Here is a 21738-nt window from a genome sequence, read left to right as displayed (position 1 = left end):
CTGCATATTACTCTTTTATTATATAGAATAGAGGCTTGGTGCATGAGTGGGGGCCAGCTGGTTCACCCTGAAGGGTTCCCTTGGGGCATGGGGTGGCCTGGGCGAGGGGCCTGTGGTGTTTTGCAGGCCAGCAACACTCCCTGACGACCTAGAAGAGACCCTGATATCTGAAATTAATTTACATTTAAAATTGAGACTTGTAAAAATTAATTTACAATTGAGACTTTGTAGCCTCTGCTTGCTCTGTGGCTGCTGCCATTTCTGTTTGGATTTGTTTACCTTCTATAATTGAAACTTTGTAGCCTTGAGTGGAGGCTTAGGCCGGCTAGGACAGGTGGAAAGCATGGCTTCTTCCATTGCCAGGGAAACCCAAGCCTCCCCCCTGCTCTCTGTGGCCGCAGACATCTTGGTTGGGTTTAATTTGCATACTCACTCTGATTGGCTGGTGGTCATGGCTTGTGGATATAGTGGGGGTATGGTCAATTTGCATATTGCTCTTTTATTAGATAAGATGGAATCTTCCTGGACAATGACCCTTTGCTTCTGATAGGATTTCATTGTTCATGTTTCAGTTATATCCCAGTCCTTTGATTCCATGTGTGTGGATGTCTAAGTGGAGACTTTGGTTTTGGGTGCAGCTGGAAGTCAAAGCTCTCTCTACTGTGCATGCTTCAGCTGCATGATTTGGGGTTTTGATCTGTTGTCTCTGAAAACCAACTCAGTATGTTGTTAAACAAGATAGAACCATTTTAGTTGGTTCTGAAAATACATGGGATGGGAAAACAGACTCCAATTTCATGGAGACAGGAGTTCTTGTGCTTGGAATTCTTCTAGACCCGTGGTCCGCAAACTGCAGTTTGAGAGCCACATGCGGCTCTTTGGCCCCTTGAGTGTGGCTCGCCTGGGCAAGTCGATTTTGAAGAAGCAACATTAGAAGAAGTTTAAGTTTAAAAAATTTGGCTCTCAAAAAAAATTTCAGTCATTGTACTGTTTATATTTGGCTCTGTTGACTAATGAGTTTGCCGACTGCCGGAACCCGCCGGCTGATCGACCAGGTAACCTGAATGAGGGGGTGAGGCTGAGAAAGAAAGATAAGAGACAGGATGGGGTTGGGAGGACTGCAGCTCAAGACTGCAGCAACTTTATTAGTTGCAAGCGTACATTTATGAGGCTTTTCTGGGCATTTCTCCAAGTGCCCCTTTCCCAGGACAAGGCCGCCCGTCAGCCCCTCAAGACATTCTTGGAAGAGATACATAGAGCAAGCGTCTGGTTAGATATCATTGAGAACAGCCTAGCTGAGAACATCCAGATAAGTCGTGCATCACGCGCACTCTCTAACAATGGGGCTATGGTCTGCCCTGTCCTTGGTTGACCCTGAAGGCTTAGGGGAGAGCAGGTAGGCATCCCTACCCTGCGCTCAATCCCCTGTAGGAGAGCAGGTAGGCGTCCCTACCCTATGCTCCATCCTTGCCCTTGGGCCCCACGGAACACGGCTTCCCACAGCTCCCCCTTTTCTATTAATTAAGGCTAGACTCTATGTATAACTTCCAATTCCTTGGGTTTGGAAAGCAAATGCAGTTTATGCATTGCTACCTTAAGAGCTGCTACATCTCTAGCCAGCAATCGGATAGCAAAAGGGAGCAGCAGCATTCCTAATAAAACTATCCCTGCCAGGCTCAGGAGGGCCCCCAACCCATGTTGCCAATCACTTAGCGAGGGAAATCGAGCCTGAAATCCTTCAACCATTTGTCTGGCCACTTCGGCTATGGAAGTATCCAGCTGGGGGGCCTGTCGCAGAGCAAGTATATCTTGATGTAGCTCTAACAGGTCAAGGGAAGTATTCTCATTATGCCAGATACCAGCTAGGTGCCTTTTTATCTTGTCCCAACTGTGCTCAGTATTATTATACCTCTTGCGAGTAACACAGATGTGCTTATAGTCAGCATGACAGTCGAGGGAAAGGCGGATCTTAAGACTCTGAATCCCATCTCCCAGTATGGATACAGTGTCATAGAGGGCGTTTAGGCGCTCCTCTACCTTAATGTCTATGGACTCCTGTACACCGAGAGCCTGGGTGACATTGGCAGACAACCGGTTGACTTGATGAGCTGTCTGTATAGACTCCGAAAGAGAGACAGCTGCTGCAGTACTAGCAGCAATTAATGTAATTAGGGCAGTGATCCCTGCAATCAAGAGACCTACAAAGCGCTTGGTCCGGAGCAAGAGGGCAGTAGTTTCCTTGAACAGTTGGATTCCCCTATCCTCATACCAAGGCCCTGAGACATTCACAGGTAACATGACAAAAGAAGGCTGATATAACACTACCACTTGCTGCTGTACAGAGACATTGTAAACACAGTTGGTAAGCTTACAATGTTCACAGGTGACATTCCAATGACCATCTACACTAGTAATATTTACCTTCCCCACCAGAAGAGCATAAGGTTCTGGTACACAAGCCTGGACCTTTTTATACCGTGTCTCCGCCCCTCCCGGGAGGGAGACATCAATATTTCCCCTTGTTTCTGATATGTCAGCATTGCTACTCATGCCTACCACCAGTCTCCAAAGCTGCGTCTGCACAGGGCCCCCATCAACGGTCCAGAGCCCTTCAGCCAGATAATCAGCTCCTTTTGGTCCCCGTAGACCCCAATCGATCAACTGACCTCCCCCTTGAATCTTATAAACAGTCCCATTGATGGCGCGGCACCGCAACCAGATAGGTTGGTTGGTGTGGTTACGGGCATCCGGCTCACAGATGGGGAAGTTCGGGGCACCTCTTGTCACATTTCGTTCCCCAGGTTCATCGAGGCCGGCCATAGTCAGCACCCACTGGGTTAAATCCCGCTGGACTATCACATAATCCTGAGTCTTGATGCTACTCGTGGCATTATAAAGGTAATACACGAAGCCTTGACGGGGTAAATAACCCTTCCTAACCGTGGCATTGATTTTCAGGCAGCCATTCACATCGGTCCCGGCAAAGCAGATGGGCCTTGCCTCGGATAGGCCATGATAAGTGAAGTTTTCTTCTCTCACTGGCCGAATATGAGCACTAGAGAAGCCCCCCAAGGCCCAAGTGCAGTTGTTGTAGACGCTGATCTCCGGGTGACTCCAACTGGCAGGTTGCAGAAGAGGAGGATTGGGTACATAGGCCCAGTAATTGTCGGCCCGTCCTCCTGGGACTGTAGCAAGCAAGGCAAGCATGGCCAAAAACATCATCTGGGGAGTCGCCGGCTGCTGGGTACTCCTCACCAGGTTCTCAGCTTCCCTCGTGAGACTCCTCATCTGATTCCATGTGGGCAGCGTCGGCCTTGCCCCTGGGCCCCGGTTCGGGGGTTCCTCGTCTCTCAGGCTCAGCTCCTTCATCCGGGTCTCCAGCGGGCGGGCATCTCTCCGCGTGTCGAACCAGCCTCTCCGGCAGCCACCTCGGAGCTTCGGCATCCTGTGGAAAAACACAAACATGCCCTCGGCCCCAGATTAGTACCGGATCTGGCCCATACCATTTTCCATCTAAGGGGTCTTCCACTTTACCAGTGCTTTGTCATCTTGTCCCGAAGGACACCAGAGGCGTTGGGCCGCCGAGCGGCCGTGGGCATCCAAAATTAAAAAATTTAAAATAAAGAGAGTGTGATTGATATAGTTCTGGGGTGTCAGGGGGTATAACTCCCCCCTTTTTATTTTTTCAAGCTGATTTTTGAGCGTTTGATGCGCACGCTCCACAATGCCTTGTCCTTGAGGGTTATATGGAATACCTGTTTAAGGGAGATTCTAAAAGTTGTGCAAAACTGCTGAAATTTTTTACTGCAGTAGGAAGGTGCATTATCAGTCTTAATCTGCTGTGGAATACCCAAAATGGAAAAGCAATATAATAAATGATCTATACAATGTTTGGCTCCCTCACCTGTCTGAGGTGATGCTAGGATAAAGTGAGAGAAGGTATCTTTAATTTAAAAAAAATGGCAAAGAAACTTATTCAGTAAAACTTATAGGTTTGATACTTTATTGGTCTGATCCAAAAGTATGGCTTTTGTCTTTCTTGAAATTCTACTGCTGTTGAAAAATTTGGCTATATTTAAGAAATATATTGTTTTTGCCTTTCTCACAGGTGAAAACTTTTATAATATTTAATATATACCTATTAATTTTTATTTGATAAGGCTTTCCATGCAATTTCAAGTATATTAGATCTGTTTTAAAAAGTTTTCCTATAAGAAGAGAGAATAAATTTCTTGTATTACTCCGGGCCCTTGGAGCTTTCCAAGAATCATCTCTGTTAAGGCCTTGAAATTTTAACATGGAAAAAACCATCAAATAAATATCTATATATGATTTAAATATTTTAATATTTGTTATTATTATCTATTACTATCTTAAGATATCAATTAGATTTAGACTAGTTTTTGTATAGAAAATTTTTGGCTGAGATCATAGAATTAATCCTCTTTTTAATTAGATCAATAATAAGTAACTTATTTTGAATTCCTAATTATTAGAGGAAATATAACATTTTATTTTCTTAAAAATAAGTTTTTATGTTTTAAGTATTTAATCACTACAACTCTATAATTTCTCCCAATTTAATTTGTACTCTGAATTTTTAAAGCTGGCAAGTCAAATATATTTAATAGTTCTTAGATTAATAACATTTTATATTTCTAAGGAAAATACAAGACATAATCAATTAATAGATTCAATTCTGTTCTCTAGGTTTTTCGTGAGGTAAATTTAAACTTTAATTTTTATTTGCTAATGGCTCTGGGAAACTAGGTTTTGTTTATTCAACTGTAAATTATCACATTCTTTAAGATGGCTACTGGCAGGACACTATATTAACTGTCTGCTGGGGGAAGGGCCTTTACCCTTTCCTCCCTTAACAAAGGATGTAGCCAGTTATTTGGACTACTTAGATCTTTATAATTAATATATTATTTATTTATATTTCAATAATCTCTTTGAGATTCTAGAATCAATTATAATTATTTTAAAGTATTTACTTTGGATAAATTCTATGACAGAGACAAATTTATTTATTTTCTTGAAGGCCTTAAAAGTTAACTTTTCAATAAGGTTCACTAGCATTTTGAAAACTACTCTTTATTATGGAAATGCAAATCTTGTTGCTGGAATCAGCTTGAATTTCTTTCAAGAAGATTTTTTTTTTTTTTTTTCGCTGTTTTTCTCAGGAAAAAGAATCAGTTCTGGGTTTTTCATTTTTGTAGCTCTTGTAAAGAGTTAAGGCTAGTTCAAGACTTATCTAATATCCGAAATCGGACGTGCGCGCATTCTGTCTTATACTAGCTTTCTCTTTACACGTGTACAGATATCCCAGACGCATTTTTAAATTTTCAAAACTTTTTTATGGCGAGAAAGGAAACTTTTAATTTATTATACTAGGAGAGCAGCTTCTATATTGGATCGCCTCATGTCTCTCCCTTCCCCCACATCATGCTTACTTCAGGGGAAGCATCAGTAATAAATCTGGCTGAATTTCTTTTCATGCTTAAAAGATAGACAGATCTCAATTTTTTTTTCTTCCTTTTTGGCTTTCTGAAATAATAACTAATACCCAATTTGGCCAAGATTTGCATTTCCCTGTGAGTTCTCTTATAATTTTTAAACAAGGCATTAAGTAGTCTTATTGCAAGTAATCTTAATGTGGGAGAGCAGATAGCCCTTCCCTCTTCAGCTGCCTGGAGGGGGGACAGCATCACTGGCCTAGCCTGCACCTTCCCCCATCCGGGATCATTCTTTTGTCCTGGCCCCGCTTGAGCCATAGCAACCATTAGCCTTTCCTCTTCCTTTAACACCTTCACCTTCTGAGCATACCCTGTTCTCTCATCCTCAGTACCGGATTCTGCCTCTGTGCTCTCCTCTACAGACTCTATCCCTGAACTCGCCGAGCTCGCCCCTCGGTCGTGACGGCTTCTTCTAGAGCGGGGGGCCCTACCTCTGGAGCTGGAGCTTGCCCTGCTCTCCTTGCCCTTTTTCTTCCCGCTTTTTTCCCCTGAACCTTCTTCCAGCTCCACTAACGGGGGTCCCTCCAGCCCGGCCATCTGCGAGGGCGTGGGCGTTGGCGCTCGAGCAAGGATGTTTTTCTGCGCTTGCTGTACCGCAGTTTGCAGTGCTTCCTGCAGCTGCCTAGTAAGCTGCTCCACTGCCTTCTGCATAGGATTTTCCTTTGTCCCTGCTTCCTCAGACAGCATGATCAAATCCTTTTCTCTCTTATACCGGGCAGCAGCCTCCTCTAAGTCCTGGGCGTTCTTAGGATCTAACTCTTCCCCAGCGGCCGACCCCACCACCGGAGCAGGTGGGGCGGTAGGGACAACCGGAGCCGGGGGAGTTCCCTGCGCAGCCAGCTTCTCCTTAATCTTAAGCTCCTCATGCCGGGGGTCTAAACAATCCCTCACCAGAGCCCAAAGAGAGAACGTCTCCACCGGTACCTTCTGAGGACCGTGCGCCTGATAATACCCCTGAATTCTTTCCCCAACCTTTGTCCATGTTTCTATACTGACCGTTCCCTCCTCAGGGAACCACGGACACACTTCCTCCACGAACTGCAAAAAAGCTTGCAGCTGTGCGGTGCTCACCTTCGTGCCCCTAGAACGGAGCATAGCTTTAAGAACTTGTGCGAACAGCATTTTGCTATTCCCTTGCCCCATGATTTCTTACTCCCAACAATCGCGCTTAGCCGCTCCCCGAATTCTCCTTACCTTTTCAGGCGTGCAGCTGCTCCCGAGCGGCGGCCTCTACCGTTCTCCCAGGTTTTCAGGTCCCTGTTCGGGCGCCACCTGCCGGAACCCGCCGGCTGATCGACCAGGTAACCTGAATGAGGGGGTGAGGCTGAGAAAGAAAGATAAGAGACAGGATGGGGTTGGGAGGACTGCAGCTCAAGACTGCAGCAACTTTATTAGTTGCAAGCGTACATTTATGAGGCTTTTCTGGGCATTTCTCCAAGTGCCCCTTTCCCAGGACAAGGCCGCCCGTCAGCCCCTCAAGACATTCTTGGAAGAGATACATAGAGCAAGCGTCTGGTTAGATATCATTGAGAACAGCCTAGCTGAGAACATCCAGATAAGTCGTGCATCACGCGCACTCTCTAACAATGGGGCTATGGTCTGCCCTGTCCTTGGTTGACCCTGAAGGCTTAGGGGAGAGCAGGTAGGCATCCCTACCCTGCGCTCAATCCCCTGTAGGAGAGCAGGTAGGCGTCCCTACCCTATGCTCCATCCTTGCCCTTGGGCCCCACGGAACACGGCTTCCCACAGCCGACCACTGGGCTGGACCTTTCTCTATGCACTTCTTCATTTGGTTATTCATTTGCATCCCTATAATAAACCAGTAAACACAAGTGACTTATTGGTCTATGAAATATTCTAGCAAATTATCAAATCTGAGAAATGGGTCATGGAACCCTCAGCTTAGAGTCAATTAATCAGAAGTGCAGTGAAGCCTCTCAATAGGAAATTCTATGATAGAGTCTTACATGAGGGAGTTCTCAGTGTGCTGAGGGTATTTTAAATCATTAGGATTTATTCTGATTATTCATCTGCCCATTGGAGATAGGCATACTAAATCCCATAGAGCATTAATATGCACTAGGAAGAACTTTATTTTTTGGCCAACTCTGTGCCAGTTCTGTTTTGATATATCAAGAAGTGTTGTTCCTCATGTTAACTGATCTTTTAAGTGAGACTCATTTCCATTCCAAAACTTACAAGGGTTGACAGATTTCTCAGTATAGGTTTTGCTTGAGAATCTATCCACTGTAAATTTACTCATTTATCCAAGGTCCTATAGGTTAAGCAAATAACTCCCTTTGTTCTTCTTGTCCTAACCACTCTCATTTGAATTCACTGGCCCTCATCAGACACAGAATCTGCCACTGTTTTGATCTTGAACTTCTTACCCTTTAGAGCTGTGAGAAATAAATGTTCATTCTATTAAAAAAAAAAAAAAGCTGAAACCTGTTTTGCTCAGTTGGATACAGCGTTGGTCTGAGGACTGAAAGTCCCAGGTTCGATTGCAGTCAAGGGCATGTACATTGGTTGTGGACACATCTCTGGTAGGGAGTGTGTATGAGGCAGCTGGTCGATGTTTCTCTCTCTTCGATGTTTCTAGCTTTCTATCCATCTCCCTTCCTCTCTGTAAAAAAATCAATAAAATGTATTTTTTTTAAAAAGTTATATATATATATATCTATCTATATATATATATATATATATATATATATATATATATATATATATATATGATCTGATCATTGATCGGCTGCCTCCCACATGGATGGAACCCGCAACCTGGGCATGTGCCTTTGACCGAAATCAAACCCAGAACTCATCATTCCGCAGGCTGATGCTCTATCCACTGAGGGCTAAATATACACTCTTTAAGCCACTAGTCTCTGTGTTTTTGTTATAGAAGCCTGAGTAGATTAAGACAAGGTTCATTCCATAATTAGCAGATTTGCAGAAACATATTTTATGAATTAATTTCAAAAACTATTATATCAGTATTCTGAGTGATGACATCTCTTGCTATATTCTCCAAGACTTGAGTCATGAAGAAAAAGCTTGCTGCCATTTGTACTTTAGAGCACCTGTCCAATAAGTATTTGTTGAATGAATGAGTGAAAAATGTCCTTCGGAATTAATTAAGGTTGTGTCAGTCAACTAAGAGCCAACTATGAACTAAGTGCAGTCCTTCTAATGTTAGAATATAATTACTCTATTCATTTTTCTGAAAACTGCTATCCTCCACTACTGATAATGGCAAAATATCAAAATCTACTTCATACAGAAAACTCCCACCACCACAAAATACATCATCACCAACACTCTCTGTCCACATATACCTACAATCACTTAAATCTGCTTTCTCTGCTATGCCCCTACTTTATCACTTCCTCAGTAACTCAAGCTTAACAATCCCAGAATCTTTTTTTAATGTATTTTATTGACTTTTTTACAGACAGGAAGAGAGAGGGATAGAGAGTTAGAAACATCGATGAGCGAGAAACATAGATCAACTGCCTCCTGCACACCCTCTACTGGGGATGTCCCAGCAACTAAGGTACATGCCCTTGACTGGAATTGAATCCAGGACCCTTCAGTCAACAGGCCTATGCTCTATCACTGAGCCAAAGTGGTCAGTGCTCAGAATCTTTTTGTAACACTTTCCTCAGATCTCATTAGTCACTAAGTCCCATAGATTGTACCCATGAAAGATATCTTGAATTCATCCTTTTATTTCCAGTCCTACTGCTACTCTTATAGCTCAGATTCTCATTACCTGTCACCTAATCTAATTCAATAGCTCCCCAGGGTGTCTCTTCACTTTTATTCTCTCCTTCTTCTAATCTACTTCACACATTGCAGCCAGAGTAATTGACCCAAAGTCAATTTACTCCCCTACTCAGAAACCTTCAATGACTCCCCATTTTTAACCAAAAAGAGCAGCAAATCTTCAGCCTGGCATTCAAAGACCTATACGATTTGGCCCCAATTTATCTTATATTTTCCAGTCTTATTTCATAGCACTCTCCCTCATTGTAGCCAAACTGGTTTTATTTTCATTTCTGGAACTTACCTTGCACTTTTTTCACTTTTATCCTTTAATCATGTTTTTTTCTGCTAAGTTTGATCTGCCTTTCTTCCTAAAATCCTGCTGTCTCCTCTTACCATTACTTAAAAGGAGCTTCAAGTCACTTCATGTGGATGTTTCACAAATAGAATGAATAGACTTCTATAGTTAAGTAATCCACTTCTGAATTTCTTGGTTATACTGTTCCCCAATTATTGCTTTTGCTTTTTACAATTCCTCTCCTTTCTCTGGCCACATTCAACATATATATATTTTAAATATATTTAATTGACTTCAGAGAAGAAAGGAGAGGGGGAGAGGGAGATATAAACATCAGTGATAGAGAAAATCATTGATGGGCTGCCTCCTGTATGGCCTCCTATTGGGGATTGAGCCCACAACCCAGGCGTATGCCCTTGTCCAGAATTGAACCTGTGATCCTTTAGTTTGCAGGCAAGTTGCTCTATCCACTGAGCCATGGCGACTAGGGCTTGAAATATATTTTACTATTTTTATAATCTTATTCAAGAGCTATTATGTCTTCTCTTTCTATTTCTCTTTACTCATATTCTTGGTTAATTTCTTTATTAAATTTGTCATAATATAAAGGGCTGGATTGCTATATTAAATAGTCCATTAATAGTTTTCTTCAATAAAAATGTTTATTTCCATTTTAGTAGAATATCATACTCCGTTTTTTGATTAGTTGAAGATTTGGGAGACTCAAGAGACTAATTTTAAATTCAGTGAATTATATTTATTGAGGATAATGTACCTCCATGCAGGAGACAGCACCAATGCTTATGATATAGAATAGCTGCTAAAGTCATCTCATACATCAAGTGCTGTAATCCTTTTCTTTTTTTTTCCCAACTGAAATTGTTTAGGTTTTATCGAAAGAAATTATTGTGAATTATAACTATAAATTAATATTCTGCATAACTTAGGCTTATTAAACTAAAAAAATTTGGTAAAAATATTGACATTAAAGTGAACTTATACTTATCACCATCAGGACATAAGTAGATCAGACATGACTTCCTATTTTAAACAACTAGAAAATTCAACAAAATATATGAAATAACTGTCCTCAGATATTATACCACTGAGAATTCAGGACTATGATTACTAAAATAAATAAATAAATAAATTTGGGCTGCATTCTATAATTTTCCTGACTCTCTGTTTAAAAGAATAATTTGGGAGGGAGAACTCAAACAAATTATGGTCGTTTTGTAAAGTTAAAGAGACATAAATCAGAGTTCAGTGAAGCTGTACTGGTTGGAATGTGTAGGGCAAAAGATCAGGGAGGAGAGAACTACACAAATAAGTGGTTGGATAAAGCTTCTTAGAAATCCCAAATTGTTTTTTGCTGAATTTTAAGATTCACATGTGTTACTGTGAGATGCCGTGAGACTGGGCAAAAACTATTAGGAAAATAACTATGATTGGGGATTATAAACTGAACAGGAATGGGATATACTTAAATTTGAACCAGTCAATGTGGAGACACCTCAAGGAACAATCAGGATTTTGGTAAATACCTCAGATGGGCGATACCTAGTTAGGAAGGCTAAACTAGAACTAGAATACAGCTAAAAACTACACTATACCTGGCATAAGAAAACAAAAATAAGCATAACAAAGATCAAACTGATTGACAAGATAACTTATTTTTTAATATAATACCTAATATACTTTAAGAAGACAAGAAACCCCAGAAAATCAATAGTATAATATTTATAATGTCTAGCATCCAATAAGAAATTACTAGACATGTGAAAAAGCATGAATACATTACCAATATCAAAGTAAAAACCTTTATTAATAAGACCCTGAATTGGCATAAATGATGGAACTTAAATGAACTGCTCTAAATATATTCAAGAATTTAAGGAAAATATGAATATTCAGAGCAGAGGGATGGAAGATATGAGAAATGTAACTTAAAACAACAACAACAAAAAATATATCTGAAATTAAATATGCAGTAGATGAGCCTGTTCACAGACTGTTGGATGTGAAGAGATAGCAAGAGAAACCATGCAAAATGAAGCACAAAACATAAAAGCTAAAACACAGACAGTCTCAGTGAACTTGGAAAAATATTAAGCAACAATTTGAAAAAATGTTGAATAAATAATATCCAAGTATTTAATAATTTGATAAGATCAACAAATTAACAAATATAAGAAATTAAACACATATCAAATTAAACAAAAAATATCTAAAGCAAGGTACATAATCAAAATGCTAAAACACAGTAATGGAGAAACACTCCTAGGATATATATATATATAAAAAGACACCTTACAGCCAAAACCGATTTGGCTCAGTGGATAGAGCATCAGCCTGCAGACTGAAAGGTCCCAGGTTCAATTCTGGTCAAGGGCATGTACCTTGGTTGTGGGCACATCCCTGGTGGGGGGTGTGCAAGAGGCAGCTGATCGATGATTCTCTCTCATCAATGTTTCTAACTCTCTATCCCTCTCTCTTCCTCTCTGTAAAAAATCAATAAAATATATTTTTTAAAAAAGACACCTTACATACATGGAAGCAAAGATATTAACTACTACAGATATCTCCTAGAAAACAATGAAAGAAGATAATACAATGCGACATCATTAATGTGCTAAAATGAAAAGAAATCTAGCAAACTAGAATTATAGGTCTAGTGAATATGTACTTCAAAGTAAAGTAGAATAAAGACATTTTTCAGCCAGACAAAGCCAAAAGAAATAAATCCAACAGATATCCATTACCCAACAAGATAAAGGAAGTTCTTTAGTTGAAGGGAAATAACCCAAATGCAAACTTGAGTCAGTAAATGATCTAAATGGAAATTTGGATTTTCACTAAGGGAATGAAGTTTTCCAGAAATCATAAATATCTTGGAAAATATAAAATGTGTTATTTTTCTCTCATTTAAATTAGTTTAAATATAATTGACTGTCATAAAAAAATGCAATGTACCTGAGGCTAATAATATACAGAAATGTAAAACATAAAACAACAGCAAAAGCACAAAAGAGAGGTGGGTAAAACAGAAAGATTTCTTCATTATATGTTAAGTGATGTAATATATTTAAAGATAGATTGTAAATGAAGGAAATTAAAATTAATAGAATTTTAAAAGTAGCTAATGGATTAAAATGCATGAAAGGATGAAGGAAAAAATACACACGAAGAAAAGAAGGACCTATAGAAAACAAATAACAACATTGTAGCTTTAAGGTCAGGCTAAGTATATTGATAATTATATTATTTGTCAATGGTCTAAAATATCTGACTTACAAATCAAGACCTAATTTTGCAATGTCCATGAGAAATTAAATTTAAACACAAAGACAGTTTAAATAAAAAGTATAAAAAATCATAAAATATCAAAACACTAATCATCAGAGAACTTGAGTATGTTAATATCAAAGTGCAATCAGTTCAAAAATATTTTCAGACATCAAGAATTATGCCGTGACAAAGGGTCACTTCATCCTGAAGACATAATGCCGAGTGTGCCTGCACATGTGGTAGATGGTCTCAAAGATAGCCACACCCCTGGAATCTCTACTTCCTAAAATCAAAAACATAAAACAACATGCTGTCAATCCTGATATTAGGTTATAAAAAGATTTATGAAAATACCCAAATATGATTGAAATAAAAACACAGGGAAATTTAAAAAATAATATAAGCTGAATAAAAAGAGAAATAAAACATATTTCTGGTATTCAGATAAAGTAATGCTTATAGAAAAATTTATAGATTTAAACGCTTACTTTAAAAAAGATGTTAAAAATCAATGAGTTAAGCTCCCATCTTAAGAAGCAAAAGAGGGGGGAGTGTTAAATTTAACTCCAGGTAAATAAAAGAAAGTAAAAATAAAAATGAGAGTGGAAACCAATTAAATTAAAATAAAAAAGATAGCATTGATGAAACTAATGTTGTGTTTTTAAAACAGCCCATAAAATGTATGCACATATAGCTAGATTCACCATGAAGTAAGATAAAAACACAAAATTTTCCTATTAAGAATGTAATAGAAGATACCAAGTGGGGTTCATTCCAGGCATGTGACTTGGTTTATCCTTCAAAAATCTGTCAATAAAATTCACCATATTAACAAAGTAAAGGAGAAAAGCCATAATCATAGTAGTTATAATAATTGTAGAAAATGCACTTGATGATATCTAATATCCATCTTTTATAAATTGATTTGGAAGAGAAAGTAATTCATTATAACTGATACAGTATCTACAAGAAACCTTCACTTACACTCATAAATGAATTGTAAATTCCAGAATGACTTTGCCTTAAGGTCAAGAATTAAGTAATGATACTTGCTCTTACCTCAACTTGGTTTGAGGTATGGTTGCCATTGAAATAAGGTTAAAAAAAGATACAAAGTCATAAATGTTGGAGGGGGGAAAAAAGCAAAAATGTCTTTATTTACATATTACATTGTAATTTATTTTCCCTAATTAAAGAATCTAGGAATAAACTATAATATCTAATAAGCAAATTTATCAAGGTTGTAGCATACAAAATCAATATATAATAGTCTATAACTGTTTATATTAAAAGTAAACTATTGAAAATGAATATAAAAATACCATTTATAATAACATTGACAAGATATTAAATTATAAAATTTTCAAAATATTTATAAGATCTTTTCATTGATAGCTATAAAGCACTATTGAGATAAAAATCTTAATATATAGTTATATCACTTGAAAAGCTCAATACAATTTGATTGTAATTCTCCAATTATTCTATAAATTCAACTTAATCTTAGTCATAGTCCTAGTAAGCATTATTTTGTAGTATTTAGTAAGTTGATTTTAAATTTATTAAGAAAAATAAAGAACCTCAAAGAGCAAAGAACTCTTTTTAAAGTAGAGCAGCTATCATTAAAACAGTGTGATAATGGTAAGGAAAAACACATATTCAATTAAAAGGAATAGATAGCTTAAAAACAAACACACATATATCTGGGCAATTGGTGGCTGAAAAAGTTGCCAAATTAATACAGTGAGTATCTACACTAATAAAGAGAAACATGCAAATCATATCACTCTGCTACGCCTAACAACCAATCAGAGTGAGTATGCAAATTGAACCGAAAATACGGTGGCAGCCCCACCCCACAGCTGCTCCCAGCCTGTGGGAGTCATAGAAGTCAGGCGTCAGTGCCTGAGGCTGGCTGCAGCCACTGAGACCAAGAAGCCGCCTGCCCGGTGATCCCAGGCTGCAGCCAGCCTCAGAAGACTCACGTCCTCCTGCCCCACATCCTGGGGAGACGGAGAAACCGGGCCTCAGAGCCTGAGGTTGGGTATGACCTGGAAGATGAAGAAGCTGCCTGCCCCATGACCCAGGCTACATCCAGCTGAAGAAGCCACCCGTCCCATGTCCACCCACACCATGTCCACCTGCCCCGCATCCTGGGGAGACGGAGAAACCGGGCCCCAGCTCATGAGGCTGGATGTGACCTGGGAGACGAAGAAGCTGCCTGCTCAGTGATCTCAGGCCACAACCAGCTTCTAGTATGAAATATTTCTGTTATGAAATCACCTGACAGTTTTATAGGAGCTCCCTTATACATAACAGACTGCCTTTATCTTGTGGCTTTCAAGATTTTCTCTTTGTTTTTAATTTTTTTTTCAGCTTAATTAATTATCTGTCTTGGGTCTATCTTGTTTGAGACTCACTGTGCTTTCTGAACTTGTATTTTTATGACAGAATTCAGGCCATCAGGAAGTGAGAAACCAGATGCACTGATAGGTTCAGAAATGGACTATTTATTTGCACTGGTGTTGTCTCATCAGAGTCAACTCCCAGGCTGAGTTCCAAACAAAGTGAGGTTTGACCTTATATGGGGTTTGACCCTAGGCTCTTTGTCTCCCATATTTGGATATATATATATATATATATATATATATATATATATATATATATATATATATATATATATTAGACATTCTTTCTACGTTACATACTGAGCTTCCAGGTATCTGTTGCAAGTTGGGGAGAAGGGGACACAACCTGAGATAGCAGAAACTTGACCTGCAGTGGACCCTGCTGTAACAGAAGCAGAAGAAGAAAGTGAAATTACAGAAGCTGAGGTGTGGTTATGGAGAAGGCAAACAGGGAGGGGCTTGCCATCTCAGTACGTCTTTTTCCTTCACCAGTTTAGGGAAGTTTTTAGACATTTATTCAATGAAGTTATTGATCCCTTGCTCTTCCTTCTGGTATCCCTATCACATGGATGTAGTCATGCTTCATGCTGTCTTTAAAGTCATTATAAAACACTTGGGGTTCCTAACTCAGGTTTTCTCTCAAATGTCCTTACATGAGTAAGAACTTCGCAGAGGTGTCTTGGGTTGAACACTAAGATGTGCAGGGGCCTCATAGGGACATGCAGCTATAATCAAACTTTACCTATCCAGGGAGTGCACATAAGGCTGGTCACCCAGTGCTCCTGGTCCACATGGCTGTTTTGGACAACTGGGGAGAGAAACTGAGGCACGTAAGAGGAGGGAAATGGCCAGAGGCATCACTGCCTCTGGGAGCTCCCTCCATAAGAAACACCCCTTGACCCCAACACTGGACCCACTCCTAGCTTGTGTCCCCGGGAGGTTATTTAGTTGGGGACTCACCCACTACCCTTGCTACCACTGTTGTTCTCCTTAAGTGGACACTCCAATGGCTTCCATGGGAGCCCCCTTTTGTGTGAGCCATCCCTCCCAAACGAGGACTACCGGCTCCTCAGGCCGGACCCTCCTAAATCAACCTTCATGGTCCCCATTTGTTGGTCCCTGTTTATACCACTGGGGACTGAACTCCTCAGCTGGTTCTTAGAGCCACTTCCCCTGCTGTGTCCCTGCTGCTTGTGGAGCATGGTTCATGGCTCTCTGGTTCAATGGGGACCTAGTTTTTTCTTCCCATTCCTGGCATGAGACTCCAACAACCCTGAGTCCTTCTAGTGAGCTAATCAGGTGGTGCTGGTAGCCCTCCACCATTTCTCCACCTGCCAGGAGTGGTTGACTCTGTGTCCCCTTCCCAGGGGACAAGACATGGAATTCCATGTTTGCAGACCATCTGCTTACAGACCATCTTAATTCTTCTCTTACAAGAGGGGATCTGGGCCCTACAAAAATATGCATATCAATGTAGGTATTTTAGGGAGCAAACAACAGGTTTCCCCAAATCAGGAGTATGGGCGCCCAGCAGCAGGTTCAGGTACCCTAGGTCTCACTGGTAAGAGCGACTAGTCCTGTGACCCTCGTTTGTGGTTGCACACAATGAGGCAATTGTCCATTTTTAGGAGAATGAGCTAAAAGTGTGCTTTCTTCCCATCCGTTTGGGGAAAGAATGCCCCAAATAGAGAAGGGAGGATCACAGAACATGATGGGCATCCTTTGTGTGCTACAGATGGAAAATGCTTCATCCTCACCCTGTGCAGACAGCTCTGTGGGCTCCATTCTTAAACACGGGGATACATTTGACCCACAGACTCCAAAGAAGAACACTGCTCTTTTTGTACCCAGACGTGGCCTCAGTATCAGGTACCATATGGGGAGAGATGGCCCCCAGAAGGGAGCCGCAATTATAACCCCATTTTACAACTAGACCTCTTTTGTAGAAGGGAAGGTAAATGGTTGGAAGTCCCGTATGTCCAGGCTTTCTTTACCATAAGAGAGAAACCAGGTTAAATAAAGACTGAAAGATCAATCCCTCGCTCTTGGCCATAGTAACACAGGATCCACGAAAAAAGAAGGTGGAGGTCACACCATCACCAGTGCCCCCATTTGAACCCTCTTATTCACTGTACCCAGGGCCCCCGGAGAAAACATCTTGTCCAGCATTGAGACCCACACTTAAACCGGACTTGGTCTCAGACTAACGTAGGGATCTGTATATCTTAGTTGAAAAGGCAGATGGAGAGTTTGGCCCTACCCTGTTACAAGTCCCTTTTCACTCTAGGATTTAAGTCAAATTAAGAGTGATCTAAGAAAATTATTGGATGACCCAGTCAATTATATTGAGGTCTTTCAAAGCCTCATCCAGATGTTTGATCTCTCTTATAGAGATATTATGCCTTTATTGCACCTAATTCACCCACTGAGAAACAAACTGTACTAGAAAAAGTGAAGGAGTTTGGAGACTAACATTATATTACCCATGCTCAAGTTGTAGAAGACCCAAAGGAAAGGAAATAAAAAAGTTGCTCCCTGTATTTTATAATAGAGATCAGGAGGAGAAAGAGAGAAAAAACAAGAGAGATCAGGTCAACTTTCAGGAGGTTCTCTCAGGTATTCTCAGGACCGATAGCCAATTTCTGTAACTTTCTCCTGATGTCTAGAGTTGACTAGGTAATAGGTTGATCCTTCAAAATCAGTTGCCTAAATGCAAGAAACCTTCTTCATTGGACTCCTACCTAGTCAGGCAAACTCCGATGGAAACTGACAGCTTCTTCCAATCAACACCCCCACTCAGCAGGAAGTAGCTAAAGTGGTTGTCACCCCTGTTCCCAAAAGAAGTTGGGGTTTCCTAATTGGAGGGGGGACTGAGAGAAGTTTAAAAACAGCAGTAGGCAGAGTAATGAGTGGAAGATGGAAGAAGGAAGAAACATGGACATGATAATTGGAGCTAGCTTAAATCACAAAATGTTTTACAGAAAAACAGATGTCAGAAACAGAAAAACAGGATCTCATGAGAAAAGGATGTTTTTCTTTAAGTGCAAAACAAAATGTTGCAAAAGAAATGGAGGAAGAGAGGAGGAGGAGGAGGAGTGAATGGTAGACTTTGAAATTGTTGTTAAGCCAATCAGAGGGTGGCATAGATAAACAAGGGGTGGGCTTTTAGCAGATATAAGGGAGAAGAGCAAAATGCTTCAAAGGCAATGCATTTGGGCCCTCTCCTGGCTTATCTGTGTCCCCTTCCTTAGTCAGGAGCCTGTGTTTTCTTACAACAGACTTCTGCCTTGCTTGAACTCCTTTAGTTTACTGCTTCATTCTTCTATTCCATGAGACATGACCCTGGGAAAAATTCTTGCTCACCGGTTCTGGTATCACTACCATCCCATGGAAATGTGCACTCTAGCTACCGCTATCGCTGTGAGTTAAAAAGTGTCCTCTTTCTGTGGATCATATTCTGAGAAAATTATTTGAAAAAATCATTGACTCCTTCATAGCCAGAATGGATTTCTGAACTGAATCCAGTGCCTTCAGCATGATGAAATTCAGATGCTATTGTGGCGGTAAAAGATAAACCCAGACCAGAACTGGTGCAGGGATATTTTTGCCTTATAAAGTTAAAATGACCATGGGCTAAGACCATAGGCAATAAATGGGTTCCTTAGCCCCTCCCTCCCAAGAGAATTGCACTTCAAATTTGGAGTCAGATTTGGGTTAGAGCCTTATTGGCTTTCCATTCTTGACCAGCTTTCAGCCATTGTTATTCTGTGTCCCCCAGCAAAGGAGGTACAAATTTAGTAGCCCTAGTAGGGTTACACAAAGGCTTGACATTTGGTAAATAACTACATGTTGTGACAATGCTACTTTTGCTTCAGTTGGCAGTCATTGGCTGCAAGGGTGCTCACATAGTGAACATATCCTTTGAATGTTGTCAGAGCAGAGATGGTAAGCATGTTTGAATTCCAGATCAGATTTTCCTAGAATGGGTAGGAGGGAAGTAGGTAAGCTCACTTATGCAATATCAGTGGAGGGATAGGTGGTAGAAAATATAAATGCAAGGAACAATTAAATAAGCAATGAATATCAGGAGTGTAGCTTGTGGAGCTATGCAAGTTGTATCAACCAGATTAATTTATTTAGATATTATCTATAATTAATTCTCTCCTTATTCTCAAGAAAAAGTTCTAAAGTAGAGAATTTTCTTAAAATATGAATTATCTTTTGTGAGTCCATTTTGTTGTGGAGAATTTATGTGGGCAAATTGTTCTAAGTTGGGCTGTGGGTGAGCTGGGCGGTGATCTAGTGAGAACTTTGAGATTAGAAAGGTTTCTGAGAGCATCACTCCATATGCTTTCAGTAATAAGAATGGCTACAAGAGTAATTCTATAGATTTTGACATGCAAAGCATTTGCTTTTTCTTTTGTAATATGGAGAGACTTGAGCAAATATTTTAATATTTTATTTGTAGGTTTTTGGTTATTTGATTCTCTGAATATAACATTATGCTAAGATTTGAACTTCCATCAAGTTAGATGTGTTTAAGGTATTTTTTTCTTTAGTTTTTTTTTTTATTGGAAAATATGTTTTTATTAATTTCAGAGAGAGAGGAAAGGAAAGGTCAGAGAGGGAAACAGCGATGTGAGAGAGATATATCAATTGGTTTCTTCCTGTTAAACTCCAATGTGGGCATGTGCCCTGACAGGGAATTAAACTGGTGATCTTTCTGTGCATGGGAGGACTCTCAACCACTGAGCAACTCTGGTGGGAGCTTTTTCTTTATTTCTTAACTAGAGGCCCAGTGCACAAAATTCATGCACTGAGGTGGGGAGAGGTGTCCCTCAGCCCCGCCTGCACCCTCTCCAATCTGGGACCCCTCAGGGGATGCTGGACTGCAAGTTTAGGCCTGATCCTGCAACCAGTAGTCGGACATCCCTCTCACAATCCAGGACTGCTGGCTCCTAACCACTCACCTGCCTGCCTGCCTGATTGCTCCTAACTGTTTCTGCCTGCCAGACTGATTGCCACCTAACTCTGCTGGCCTGATTAATGCCTATCTGCTCCCCTGCTGGCCCAATCGCCCCCAACTGCCCTCCTCTGCAGGCCTGGTACCCCCAAACTTCCCTCCCCTATAGGCCTTGTCCCTCCCATCTGCCCTCTCCTGCAGGTTTAGTCTCCCCCAATTTCCCTCCCCTACAGGCCTGGTAATCCCCAACAGCCCTCCCCTGCTGGTTTGGTGCCCCTAACTGCCCTCCCCTCCAGGCCCAGTCACACCCAAGTGCCCTCCCCTGCCAGCCCAATTGCCCCAATTGCCCTCTCCTGCTGGCCTGATCAACCACAACTGCCCCCTCCCCTGCTGGCCATCTTGTAGAGGCCATCTGTGGTGGCCATCTTGTGATAACGTAGGGGAGGCCATCTTGTGATGATAGGGGAGGTGGTCATTTGTGGCAGTCATCTTGTGACAATGTAGGGCGACCACCTTGTGATGACAGGGGGAAGCTATCTTGTGGTAGCCATCTTGTGATGACATGGGGGTGGCCATCTTGTATTGACACGAGGCTGAGATGCCACCTAGGCTTTTATTAGTATAGGTAGATAGAATGGGAAATTGGAATAAAAAAAAAATCTGAAGTAAAAAGTTTATTGCCTCTTTATCCATACAAATATACTTTCTATAGTAAAACCTTTATTAAAAGCAATACTTTCATTAACATTTGAATAGAGAATCATTATAAGACAGTCACAATAAAAAATAGTTTCCCTATTCATTAATTTGTCTTTTCTCCCATTTATAATCAAATCAGTTACAACAGAGTTTAGGTAAATGAAGTATTCTCCTATCATCAATCACAAGTTAATATAGTCTATTCTGCAATTTATCTTGAAGGCAGGCTTTAATCTCCCCACACAAATTAGAATAAATGAAACTGATTTCAGTCCATTTTACCACTGCATAAACTGAGGTTTGTAAAAAGTAGAATAAATCATATGGATGGGTGATATTACTGTAAATCTCAGAATTTGAAATTTGACATTGTCTCTGAACTCATAGAAAATTTAACCTCCTATTGATAAAATGTAATTGACAATCTATAGCACTATTATGAGAATGCACTTGTAATTATATGTAATATACTATTAAATTCTAATTAAAGACTATAGAGTTAACCCTATTTGAAACATTAATAATGTTGTTTATGATATAATATGATATGTATGATTCTGGAAAGTAAAATAATTATGTGTCATTCAAGATGTCACACATAAATGTAGAATGAAATCTAAATGAATGGTGCTTTTTAAAATCACCAAATAAATTATAAATTCATTAAAGACAGATTTGTAAAAATGATCTTCTAGAATAAAAAGTTCATATATTACCTGTTTACTATTGTTCCAAGTATATGAATTAATAGCTATAAGAAATATAATACCTGGTTACTCATGTTATATATCTGAAATC

Source organism: Pipistrellus hanaki, assembly GCF_964339955.1.
Source record: "Pipistrellus hanaki genome assembly, chromosome: 10".
Taxonomy (NCBI): Eukaryota; Metazoa; Chordata; class Mammalia; order Chiroptera; family Vespertilionidae; genus Pipistrellus; species Pipistrellus hanaki.
The sequence above is the reverse complement of the archived record's forward strand: the minus strand, read 5'-3'. Positions refer to the sequence as shown.